Source organism: Callorhinus ursinus, unplaced genomic scaffold (genome assembly GCF_003265705.2).
Source record: "Callorhinus ursinus isolate GAN/ISIS: 27379988/994484 unplaced genomic scaffold, GSC_fseal_2.0 scaffold63, whole genome shotgun sequence".
Taxonomy (NCBI): domain Eukaryota; kingdom Metazoa; phylum Chordata; class Mammalia; order Carnivora; family Otariidae; genus Callorhinus; species Callorhinus ursinus.
Window position 1 is genome coordinate 3,945,768 of NW_027397125.1, and position 13,342 is coordinate 3,959,109.

The 13,342-nt window shown below is 39.3% G+C and overlaps 1 non-coding gene across 1 annotated transcript; it reads left to right on the forward strand.

Annotated features, from left to right (window-relative positions):
- The first annotated feature begins 9,421 nt into the window (after positions 1-9,421).
- Positions 9,422-9,495, forward strand: TRNAN-GUU (transfer RNA asparagine (anticodon GUU)). The gene has a single exon. It is a non-coding gene; the product is annotated as a tRNA-Asn (tRNA).
- The last annotated feature ends 3,847 nt before the right edge of the window (positions 9,496-13,342 follow it).

Consider the following 13,342-nt stretch of genomic DNA (forward strand, 5'->3'; position numbering starts at 1 on the left):
GCTTAAGAACCGTGTGATGGATAATTTTATGTGTCAATTTGACTGGGATGGATGCCCAGAGAAGCTATGAAAACATTATTTCTGGGTGTGTCTGGGAGAGTGTTTCGGAGGAGATTAGCATTTGAATTCATAGACTGAGTAAAGAAAATCCCCCTTACCGATGTGGGCTGGCATTATCCAATCCATTGAGGGCCTGACTAGAGCAAAATGGCAGAGGAAGGCCAAACTTGCTCTCTGCGTAAGCTGGGACAGCTATCTTCTCTGCCCTCAGACTTTGGCACCCCTGGCTGTTAGAGCCTTTGTGTTTGGACTGGAACCACCAAGCCTTCTGGATCTCCAGCTTGCAGACAGCAGCTGTGGGACTTCTCAGCCTCCATAACCCTGAGAGCCAATCCTTCATAATAAATCTCTTTCTATACATCTGTATATATCCTATTAGTTCTGTTTCTCTGGAGAGTCCTGACTAATACAAATGGTGGAATGCAGTTCAGGCTAAGAGGCGGCACACTTGGCTACACCTTGACACATGCCAGCAAATCTATGTGAGTCTTAGTCTTGCAGTCTTTGAAATTCCAGTTTATCTGTTCACCATGAGGCTAACAGGTGTGGAAGACTTGATTCTTCATCACCAAGTATATAAAGGAATTGGTTTTTAAGCTACAAAACTCAATGACCATTCATCAAGGGCTCTATCTTACCAAAGAATCAGAACTAATTCTCTGTGAAGGTTATTCCCCTTTCAGGTGGGTATTTCTCAGGAGATAATGTGTCAGATCAGAACTATTTAGTGAATATGTAACTGAAACTAACTAAAAAGATACAGTTCAGGGATTTCTAAATAAAAATTTAAATTATTATTTCAAGAGTATTTCTATTTAAACAGTTGAGACTATCCATATGGTCTGATATGGAGGGATACTGAGAAGTTCTGTTTCTGCCAAACTCATAACATCACCCATCTTTGTGCTTGTTCTAGCCTCTTTTATTTTATTATTATTATTTTTTTTTTACCAGTGTTTCAGATTGATGTTACAATGGCCAGTTTACTAAATGTGTTAGAGGGAGCAAAAGTACCTAACCTGAATCTAGTCATGAGGAAACACCAGACAACCTGACATTTAGAAACATTTTACAAAATAACTGGCTTGTACTCTTCAGAAATGTCATGATATACAAGAGAGAGAAAGAGGGACAGACACAGGAATAGTTATAGATTAAAAAGACTAGGGGCGCCTGGGTGGCTCAGTTGGTTAAGTGTCTGCCTTCGGCTCAGGTCATGATCCCAGGGTCCTGGGATTGAGCCTCACATTGGGCTTCTTGCTCAGCGGGGAGCCTGCTTCTCCCTCTCCCTCTGCCTGCCACTCCACCTGCTTGTGCTTTCTCTCTCTCTTTCTCTGTCAAATAAATAAGTAAAATCTTAAAAAAAAAAAAAGACTAAAGACATGATAATTGAATGCAAATCATGATCATGGATTTTCTTTTGTAATAAAGGACCTTATTGGAACAATTGGTGAGATCTGAATAAGGTCTATATATTAAGACCTATTCCTAATAATGCTGTATCAGTGTTTAAATGCTAACTTTGATAATAGTACTGTGGTTATATAATAAAATTCCTTAATTTTAGGAAACACACTGAAGTATTTATGAGATATTATGTCTAAAATTTACTCTTAAACAGATGAGGAACAAAATATTGAGAGAAAGAAATAGGATGAAGTCAATGTAGTAAGATATTAACATTTGGAAATTTGGTTGATTTCTTCGTGCTACTCTTGCAGCTTTTATTTAAGTCTGAAATTATGTCAAATAAAAAATTTTAATTAATGGGAGATTTTAAAGTGTCCAAATTGTTAAAAATAAGTTTAATTATACAGTACAAGAATTATTGTGTAATTTAAGAAAGAGGCAGCATAGCCTAGTGGTTAAAAAAAGCAGTGTGGAAAAGTTGCCTCAATTCGAATCCTTGCTCTGTCACTTACAGTTCTGTAATTTTGGGTAAATTACTTAACTTCTAAGGTTTCCTCTCTTAGGCAGTGATGGTAAAAATGGGACCTACCTCACAAGGTTATTATAAAATGTAAATAAGTAAATATCTGTAAGGGACTTGGAAGAGCACCTGACACAAAGTGTTATATTTGTGTTTGTTGAATGAATACTTAGAATAGCTCTTAGGCTTTAATGGTATCAAAATCACCTTTAGGAATAGCAGTATTTTTTTAAACTTTAAAAACTTCTTTTTTAAATTTATTTTTATTTTTAAATATTTTATTCATTTATTTATTTAGTTAAAGAGTGCAAGCAAGGGGAAGGGCAGAAGGAGAGGGAGAGCGAGAACCTACCTCAAGCAGACTCCACTTAGCGCAGAGCCCACGACCCTGAGATCATGACCTGAGCCAAAACCAAGAGTCAGACACTTAACTGACTGAGCCACCCAGGTACTCCTAAACTTTAAAAAAATTTTTCTAGAAACAACTGATTTGGACTCTTACTGTCTCTTCTTGGACCAATGTGAGGTTTCTGTCATGTCCCTTGATAATCTCCTATACTAATTTTTTGGTTGCTTCATTATTAGGAACCTGTCAACTCTGCTAATATTTTACAAAAAAATATTTAATATAGATCTTTCATTTTCATTATTATTTTCAATTATCCAATACATTTATCTAACATACTAAGTCAAGTGCTACAGGAAGTATAAAGATGGATCACATTTCTTTTTTTTAAAGATTTATTTGACAGAAAGAGCACAAACAGGGGGAGAGGGAGAAGCAGGCTCCCCACTGAGCAGGAGAGCCCAATGTGGGGCTCGATCCCAGGACCCTGGGATCATGACCTGAGCCAAGGCAGACGTTTAACCAACTGGGCCACCCAGGCACTTCTAGATGGATCACACTTCTGACCTCAAGGAGTATATGAATCAGAAGGGGGCATTAAATAAGTTACAAAAATGACTACAATATAATGTGAGGTTTGGAGAATGAGGTAGACAGTTTGCAAGAGGGAAAGATTATATCTGGTTTGAGGGAGCAGGAAAGGTTTCATAGAGGAAAAGTCTTCGCTATATGAGGCCAAAGAAAACATAAGGCTTTAACGGGCAAGATGGCAAAGGGAGGCTATTCTACTTAGGAGCAAAAGCAAGGCACAGAGACAAGGACAAGTAGAGAGTACCCTGGGCAAATTATTTGAAGTTTAAATAGATTTAGAGTTTAAATATTAAACTACCATATGCATTTGTTTTCTTATCCATAAGATGGGCATAACAATAGTATTCATTTTACAGAGCAGATGAGAGTAAATATAATGCCTGTGTCTGACAGTAAATGCTCATCGAATGCTATTATTTGAGGTACACATTTGTTGGAGACTGGCTGTAAGTAAGGAAACATAAGGTACATTGAATGTACTGGATTAATATTGAATGGTGGGAACGAGAGTGCAAAAGAGACAATGGGCAAGTTGAGAGAAGTTAGGAAGGCAGAATCTATGACTTTGGGGCTGACCAAAGGTCAGAAATAAAAGAAAAGAAACAGAGGACGCCAACATTTCAACTTGGGCTGCTAGAAGAGTAGAAGTGCCCTTAAAGGTCCACCATATACCTTTTCAAGGGCCAGAAACTCATAACCTCATCCCTCATAAACGCTGCACATGGGCTGGTACTTTCATGTTATCACATATTTGAAAAATATCCTTTTCATGGGATCATACTTTAAATACCCGAGAGCACTTGCTACTTACAATATCCTGGGGTGAATCATTTTGTGATACTGCCAAATCTTTTTTTTTTTAATTTTTTATTGTTATGTTAATCACCATATATTACATCATTAGTTTTTGATGTAGTGTTCCATGATTGATTGTTTGTTCATAACACCCAGTGCACCATGCAAAACGTGCCCTCCTCAATACCCATCACCAGGCTAACCCATCCCCCCACCCCCCTACCCTCTAGAACCCTCAGTTTGTTTTTCAGAGTCCATCATCTCTCATGGTTCGTCTCCCCCTCTGACATACTCCCCTTTTCTTCCTCTCCTGTTATCTTCTTCTTTTCCTTTTTTCTTAAAATATGTTGCGTTATTTGTTTCAGAAGTACAGATCTGTGATTCAACAGTCTTGCACAATTCACAGCGCTCACCGTAGCACATACCCTCCCCAATGTCTATCACCCAGCCATCCCATCCCTCCCACCCCCAACCACTCCAGTAACACTCAGTTTGTTTCCTGAGATTAAGAATTCCTCATATCAGTGAGGTCATGTGATACATGTCTTTCTCTGATTGACTTATTTCACTCAGCATAACACCCTCCAGTTCCATCCACGTCGTTGCAAATGGCAAGATCTCATTCCTTTTGATGGCTGCATAATATTCCATTGTGTTGCCAAATCTTTTTTTTAATATGGATTTATTTTATCTTGCTTTATATATATGCATACACACATACATATAATAGATAGATAGATAGATAGATAGATAGATAGATAGATAGATAGATAGTTAGATGCCATGGTTAACTGTTCATTGAGTAGATAGCTCATTGAGTACCAGCTCTTTCCAAGGTACAGTCATTCTAATGATTTAGTTGACTTTAGTTCAAGGTTTCCTTTTCATTTTCTGGAAAGTAGCTGCAAGGAAGGAGCTCTTCCTGGGGCATTGGTCTGCACCCTATTCCCTATACCTGAACCTATATTGGAACTGTGGAAATGGGGGGCAGTGCCATCACCCTTACATCTTTCACTCTCCCTTTACTGGGAACATCTGGAGCCCACTAGGACTGTGACAGTGACTGGTGTTTCTCCAGAATAAATCATCTTGGCCTTTAATGGCTTAGATCCTCTGGTTTAATCTAAGTTGTACCTTCTGATTGCATTAAGACAAGATTTTTTTTTTCCTTTCATTTCTTTTAAGCAGAATTATAGATCTTTGGAAAATGTAAATAGTATATCTGTATAACATTTTAAAAGTGAAGGAAATAAATTCGTGTGTTATTTGACAATAGCTCTGTGCAAAGATGATAAATGCTCTAAAGGAGGAAATAGAGGAACACTTACTCCAAGCCACACAATATTTACTGCTCTTCCTTCTCTATCTTGCTACCTTGCTGAACTCATTCCACACTGGTTTTCTCCTCTCTTTCTGAGTTCCTCAGCTGATTGACCCTTCCCTCCCACCCCAATGTAGTTCCTAGCTGAGGAATTTAGTCTCCCTGTGGCATCTGTTAATTACCTTTATTCTTTTGAAGGAAATGAAAAAAGGATACCCGTTCAGATTTTTTTAATGTTAATTTTTAATAGGTGAATTCACTGATAGGCAGGACTGCCAATTTATCAGCACATTCACCGTGTAGATGGCAGAACGAAAAACTATTGCCTCAAAGTGTTTCTGTGAAAATATCACGGGCAATAAAAGGCTATGGCTTTTTTATTAACAGTGTTGTGGTTGAGAAATGGACTATGGGGTAGAACCTATCAAAGTTACTGAGATAACTGTAGGGTTATCTTTCTGGAGAAGTTTCGTAAGTATACAGAAGAAAGCTAAAATCCATGTTCTCCCCCAAACCCCACCATTTCTAGCTGGATCCAAGATTCTTTTGGTCTGAACACAGTAGAAATCATCAATACTGTTCGTGAATAATACTTCCCCACTAATGAGAAAAGCAATGACTAAAATTTTAGATCTGTATTATTTGGCAAAGCCATAAAAATGATTTCCATATACAAAAGAGCAGTTCATGAAGAATAAACTATATTTTTAATAATTTTCGTCAAAACCACTAGGTAGAGTATCAATACATTATTTCTGTCTCTTTTTACCTTTTCCCTTAAATCATGTCTATTAAATTAAAAATAAAGGGAGGTAATCATCTGAGTAATTTCACAAGACACTCCAACTAAGTGACACAATTTAAAAAATGATGAGAAGAAGACACAATATTCTAATACACCTTTTTTGATCTTCTTATTTTGTGAGTAGACCCAACTTCACAGTCAACTATGGAAGCAGTTATTCTCTGTGAATAGTGTTCTGGACCCAGTAGTGTTTTGGACACTGCTATTGGCCTGCTCAACTGATAACTGACCCTTAGTCAACAGTTTTGAATGGGAATGATACTTTTTGTGAATAAGAAATATAGTTTAAGCTTGAGACTGGTTGGAAGGGTTCAACTCTACTATAAATCAGTTTTAAAATGTGATTTCAGGGGCGCCTAGATGGCTCAGTCAAGGGTGGGACTCTTGATTTTGGCTCAGGTCATGATCTCAGGGTCATGAGATCCAGCCCTACATTGGGTTTCCTGCTCAGTGTAGAGTCTGCTTGAGATTCTCTCTCCCTCTTTTCTCTGCCCCTCCCACCACTCATGCTTTCTCTCTCTAAAATAAATAAAATCTTTAAAAATGTGATTTCGGGGCTCCTGGGTGGCTCAGTCGTTGAGTGTCTGCCTTCGGCTCAGGTCATGATCCCAGGGTCCTGGGATCAAGTCCCGCATTGGGCTCCCTGCTAGGCGGGGAGTCTACTTCTCTCTCTCCCACTCCCCCTGTTTGTGTTCCCTCTCTTGCTGTGTCTCTCTATGTCAAATAAATAAATAAAATATTTTTTAAAAAATAAAATAAAAAATGTGATTTCAATGGCTTTGAAAATTGGTCTCATAATTCTCTTGTTCTTAGTGACACTTGGTTTAGCATTCTCTTTTGTTTCCTGGTGCCACAATCTTCCATTTATGGTGACAATTTCTCTAGCTCACTGGATTTTTAAAAATGTCTCACTGGGTTTTTCACTTTTAGCCACTCAGTCACCATCTTTCTGAAATACAGTCATTCAAAAGAATTAAGGTCATGTACAAGTGTGTTAATGGGAATCCTGTGAGTTGCCTATTCCGTTAGTATGAAGCTGGAGGCACATTATCTGAAAGCACTGGATTCATGATACCTGGAAGGTCTATAAATCAGTGTGGTCCATCTTGCCTTGTCTGTTAAGACAGGTGGATCCCATTTGCACAGATGTTCTCTCTCTCTCTCTCTCTCTCTCTCTCTTTTCCTCTCTTAAGAAGGAAATAAAATATATAGGCCCATTAATCTGCACAGGTCAGCCTCTTTGATAGGGCACATTCTTGGAAAAGGTAAAGTTGCAGTTCCAATGTGTAGGATATACAAAAAGGGGGCAAAATGCCCAGTCCTTTCCCCTTTCAGCAATTATGAAGATCTAAGTATTAATGAAGCAGTAAGAATTGTCTATCTTAGGTTACCCTGAAATTTAAGAAAAGATAATGTATATTTTCTAAAATTAATCCACTGGGCTTAATTTAGGTTTAAGAACTGGGCATAGATATAAGGCCTAAGATTAAATAATCACAAAGATTTAGATGACAACACATACTCTTATTTTTCTAAGGGAATATTTTGCATGAAATCTATGATATATATCATTGGAGTAGACATTGAGATTCCATTTCGTATATTTAATATTTACATGTTCTTTTGAAGTATTTTCCAGTGAAGACACCAAAAAAAAAGGTAATGCTAATGAACTGTGGAAATAGCCATTGATTTTATTAAAAAATATTAACAACTACAGAACCAGACTTGAAGGTTGAGTTTTAAAACAAATGTGGTATACACGTAGACACATAGTATGCAAATTAATATTCCTTTTTGAATTCGTTTTTCTTATCAACCGTTTCTCATCATCTCTCTTTTTAGAAGTTAAAATGTTTGTATGATGACGAGTGAGGAAAAGAGATTGGAGCTAAAGATATTTACAGGAACAGAACTGTTTCTAGTATTATTTTAAGCAGGAGAGTGAATATTGAATGAAGGGGTGGTGGGCTACCTCCTGCAGTCTGTTCTAACTGAATAGACACAGAAACAATAACTGGAAAGGACACTCATCTTCAGAGAAGAAAAAAACCAGTGCGAGGCAGCTTTAGCTCACATTAACAGGTGCATAAAATACAAATGAAGTTTTATCATCACATCTGAAGGTAGCATCACAAATGAAATGACTCATTCATTATATGTTCTTTATAAGCGTTTCCTGGATTTTTTTTTCAAATTCAGAATTTTCAGGTGCACTTCTAAAAGTTTGTTGAAAAGGGGCGGGGAGTGGGGGGATGGGTTAGCCTGGTGATGGGTATTAAGGAGGGCACGTGCTCAATGGAGCACTGGGTGTTATAGGCAAACAATGAATCATGGAACATTACATCGAGAACTTATGATGTAATGTATGGTGATTAACATAACATAATAAAAACGTTTGTTGAAAGAGGAGTGATACAGCTTGTTGTGAGTTCACAGCTGTTTAATATCCCGGCGCTTTCAAGGAATTCTGCTAATTGGTTCCAAAGCCAATTTAAATTGTCTTATCAAACCACAGGAACTCAAAATGTTGATTGGACTGAGGCAAGTCGCGTACAACTTCTATAAATCATGAAAGGAATTCTTTCTCGAAGGATTCTGGACAGAGCAGTACGGTAACTGCTAAAAATTTAAATATAGAGTTGTCAAGTGGAAACTAGCAGTTATTTGAGGAGAGAAGAGGAAAAAAAAGAGTGTTTAGAGCTTTGAAGAGTACCTCGAAAGGCATCCAGAAATATTCACACACAAGGAAAAATGTTCATATAGAGTATATATAGAGATGTAGCAAGTTTGCCAACAGGGTTTCTGTACTAGGGATTTTCAGGAGTTAGTCATAAATCATACTTTTTTCTTCAACTTCTCTTTCCTCAAAGTGGGTTATAAATATCCTGCGAAACGTGCGTTTCAAGGGGCATGGCTCAAATGTGTGCGCGTACAGGCTGCATCTAGGGAGAATGAAGGGCGATCAAGCAATGAACTAAAATGCACGCAACTGAGTGTTACTGTAGCTTTTTCCTAGTGCTCTTTTCCAATAACAAAATGTTAGTGACAGATAATTGCACTGTAGGTTAGTACATGGCAAACAAATAGGGATAACATATATGTATTTAATAATACCTGAAAATAAAAATAAAGAAGGCAAATAAATACAATTCAGACGACCTTGTGAATGCTACACGAGTAAATCATGAAGATTAGCGAGCAAAACACTTGGACAAAGAGTTTGAAACAAAAGGAAAGTTTCTCAACTCACAAGATTAAAATTTTTATTTCCCTATAGAAGGAAACATCAGAAATAGTCATCTTCCTGAAAGAGAATGTTCCAAACAGGAGTTGGAAAGAAACGACAGTTTTTAACACACGCAGCAATCTGAAATTTTGCTCGATCTTGCTGTTTTATAATTTTCCAATATGCTTTAAAGGTGGAAAATAAAATGTAGAGGGTTAGATATTTTGAGTGAAAGATTCTGATTTTAATAACATGAATCAGAAAGCAGTAAAGAAAACAACGTTAAGGCATTGCCTCTATAATTCTCCATAAAGGCTATAGCTGGAGACAAAAGTGACATCGGAGTCTCTGTGGCGCAATCGGTTAGCGCGTTCGGCTGTTAACCGAAAGGTTGGTGGTTCGAGCCCACCCAGGGACGGCCCAATCTTTTAACAGTCTGTCGCCAGAACTTTTGCACAATTCTTCGAGTTCAGACCTATGGACTCGCGGAGGTCTGTATGCAGGGTTTGAGGGAAAAGAAACCGCAGCTTCTTGGCCGCCCACCTTGCGGGTGGCTCTTCAGCTTCCGGGAGCGCTGGAGGCCCCTCCCCCAACCGTCCGCGGCTCCCGACCCGTTCAGGGGTTCCTGAACAACCCCTCACCCGGGGGTGGGCGAGAGGATCCAGCGCGTTAAAGCCCCCTCATCCTTTCACGTCTAGTCTCTCAGTTCCCAAACTCAGGCCGCTGAGTGCCCCAAGGGGCCCTGGTCCTCTTCCCTCGTTTCTGAAGCGCAGGCCGCGCAGGTCCCTTCGGCGCCTCGCCAGGCTCCGGCGGGCACCCGTGTGGCCTGATGCGGGCGACAAGCGCCGAGAGCGTGCAGAGGCCGGGCGGGCGGGCCCTTCAGCCGCGCGCGCCGCCGGCCCGGGGCTCGAACCCGCCGCCGCAGCTCGCAGCTGCCCACCCCCTCCCCCAGGCTTCCGCGGCGGGACGGCGGCCGGGGCTGCTCGCGGTGTTCCGCGTCAGGACCCCTGAAATGTCAGAGGCCGCCTGCATGTATGTATTTAAAGGGTGCCAAGTTCAAGTTGTACATTGCTTGAAAACTCTTCACGTTTTTTCACACTAATGTTGAATCGTGCGGCGTTTGTCTCTTCGCCGTCAGCGTAAACATATAGCCCCGTGTAGTGACTTAAACGTTGACTGTGGTATTGGTGAATTCAGAAATGTTTGTTATAAAGCCTTTGTATGGACACTATTGTAGGAGCATTTCTGTATTGTATTTTACTTTTTATACTAACGTGCCAGAATTTTATAGAGAATGGAATGGACCTGCAGCATTTCCCATCTATTCAGAAAGGAAGCAAAGCTGTGTGTGTGTGTGTATGTGTGTGTGTATTTAAACAACTGCGTGATTGTGTTAAACTTAAAAAAAAAGGATTATGAGACAGATTAAAAGTGAAACTGCTAACATATTTTGATTCAATAAGCGTATACCATTTATTTCACAAAATGCAAAACTCTCTCAAAATAGTTACTTTATCCTTCATTCTCTAAATATAGGCTGCCTTTGAGAAATAATCATAGTTTCTTCATAATTATTGTCTTGGGTCTAGATTACAGAAATCTGAAAGATGGTTCTGGAGAAAAGTGATGTTTTTATTCCTGCAAATGAATAGTTATGCTTTTCTTTGTATTTACCTCCAGGTGTACATTGTTAATAAAGGCTAACATTTATTATTTAGTCCTGGCCAGTCACTGCTCTGAGTGCTTTCATGGAGGAATGGGTGCGATCCTCACAACGCTTCCAGGTAGGTCCTATTGTTGCCCCCCTGCAGATGAGCCCCCCACCCCCAAGCAAGGTGCAGTGGAGTAATTTGCTTGAATTTGCAGTTAGTCACGAGCCTGGTACGGATTTGACCCAGGCAGTCAGGCTCCAAAGACCATGCTCCTCACTGCTGTACTACCTCCTCTAACATAAAGCTCCTTGATTAGTTAATTTAAAACCAAAGGTGATATTTTTAATTAGCTTTTATGAAGTTTCATTAATATTTTGCTCCAAATCTCATGAAGAAAAAAAAAAAAAACGCACCGAACATTCATAGAATCCTAAAGGGCACTGTTAAATTACACATTCGTTGTGCTGCTTAATTTTACTGAAATGAAAACTGTGTAGGAACATGAAATCTTAAAGTGAAATGTACCCTTGGGAAACTGTTTGATAGCATTTATGTGGAGAAGGCAAGATTAGAAATAGAGACAGGCTGGGTGCCTGGGTGGCCCAGTTGGTTAAGCGTCTGCCTTCGGCTCAGGTCATGATCCTAGAGTCCCAGGATCGAGTCCTGCGTCGGGCTCCCCGCTCAGCGGGGAGTCTGCTTCTCCCTCTAACCCTCCCCCCTCTCATGCTCTCTCTCTATCTCATTCTCTCTCTCAAAAAAAAAAAAAAAAGAAAGAAAGAAAAGAAATAAAGACAGGCTGGAATAGCCCAGGCAAAATATGGAAGAGGGATAGAAAGAATAGATTCAAGCAGAGGGGCTAATCTAGAGTCTAAGGGTTCCTGGACCCTAGGCTGATGTTTGGCATTTGGGGTACCTATTCAGACCTTGATTTCAGAACACCTTTGTGAGATAGTAGCAAGTTTTGCACTGAACAGGTGCCTAGGTGGCAGTTTTAAATTTGATCCTAATTTTTTAAGTATGTTCTATCTCATCCTATTTCGGGGATTAATAGTATTTAGAGGCCAGAAAACAAAAAGGAAGGATTAAATGAGAATGGAGGTGGGGCGAGGAACGCAAAACTGCCCTCTAATATAAGTAGTTGATTTTATTATGTGAGCAAGTGCTTAGCACATTTCCTTGTACTCACTGTTGCTTACAGATAAAACAGGTGGGAAGCATTTTAGAAAAATTGCTTAAATATTTATGGATGAATTGCCTTTGTAAAATTTTAATGTGTGTTGGTTATAGACATGGCAATAAATAGCATTTCTGGGGAGCATTATTTTGTTCTCAGTTTCTTGCTTGGTTCTGTAATACCAGCCAAGCCCAGAAACGTGTAGAGATCATTTAGATCCTTAATTGAAGACTGAAGACCATTTATTTTATTTTTTAAGATTTTTTTTATTTATTCGAGAGAGAGTGAGAGAGAGCACGAGAGGGAAGAGGGTCAGAGGGAGAAGCAGACCCCCCGCTGAGCAGGGAGGCCGATGCGGGACTCGATTCCGGGACTCCAGGATCATGACCTGAGCCGAAGGCAGTCGCTTAACCAACTGAGCCACCCAGGCGCCCCCATGCCCAGTTGTTTTTTTTTTTAAGATTTTATTTATTTATTTGACACAGAGAGAATGAGAGAGAGAGAGAGAGAACATGAGAGGGGGGAGGGTCAGAGGGAGAAGCAGACTCCCCGCTGAGCGGGGAGCCCAATGCGGGACTCAATCCCAGAACTCCAGGGTCGTGACCTGAGCCGAAGGCAGATGCTTAACCAACTGAGCCACCCAGGCGCCCAAAGACCGAAGACCATTTAAAAGGCTATGGCAAGCATCTGAGTATGTAAATATGTTCCTAATACTGTTAATAAACAGTTGTATATTTAAACTGCATATATAAAATCGGATGAAAGCTCACTAAAGTAATCCAATAAGTGAACGAGTACTGTGGTCTACAAACTTATTAGAGGTGGTAATATTCATATAACTTCTAATAATTAATAATTTAAAATTTTTTTACATTGCAGCATTTCTTAGGATAATAGAGGTTAGGAGGAAGCCACATGGCTACCATGTCTCTGTTTTCATTTCTAACACCTGGGTCTGATGTCATACGATACAAGGGTTGGGGGGAAAAACTTTTAAACTGCCAAAGAAACACAAATGCCTTGGTTCTGCATCCATAATACATCATAATGAGTAGTGCTGACATGAATTTTAATTTTATTTCTCGGAATTTTGGTGGGCACAAGGCCTAACATGTTCAATTTACAGCTATAACTGGCAGAGCAGGAATACATTGGTGGTAGAATAAACTGTGATACATTTAAGTAGGAAATAGTTTAAGAACTTGAAACCTTTTAAATAATTAAGAATGTTAATTTTATCAAGTGCAGCATTTCATTTGTAGTGCTTCAGATTGAGCTCCTTTGGTAGTATCAGGACATTCTGTTTTTACATATTGCAAGTAAGTGTTGAACTTGTAAGAATGATATGGAAATATATTTGTAATTGTAGTAAATACCTTAGTTTTAAGTTGTTTTCATAGCTTAAATTTTTAAGAAAAGTCATTAAAAATTCAACTGTT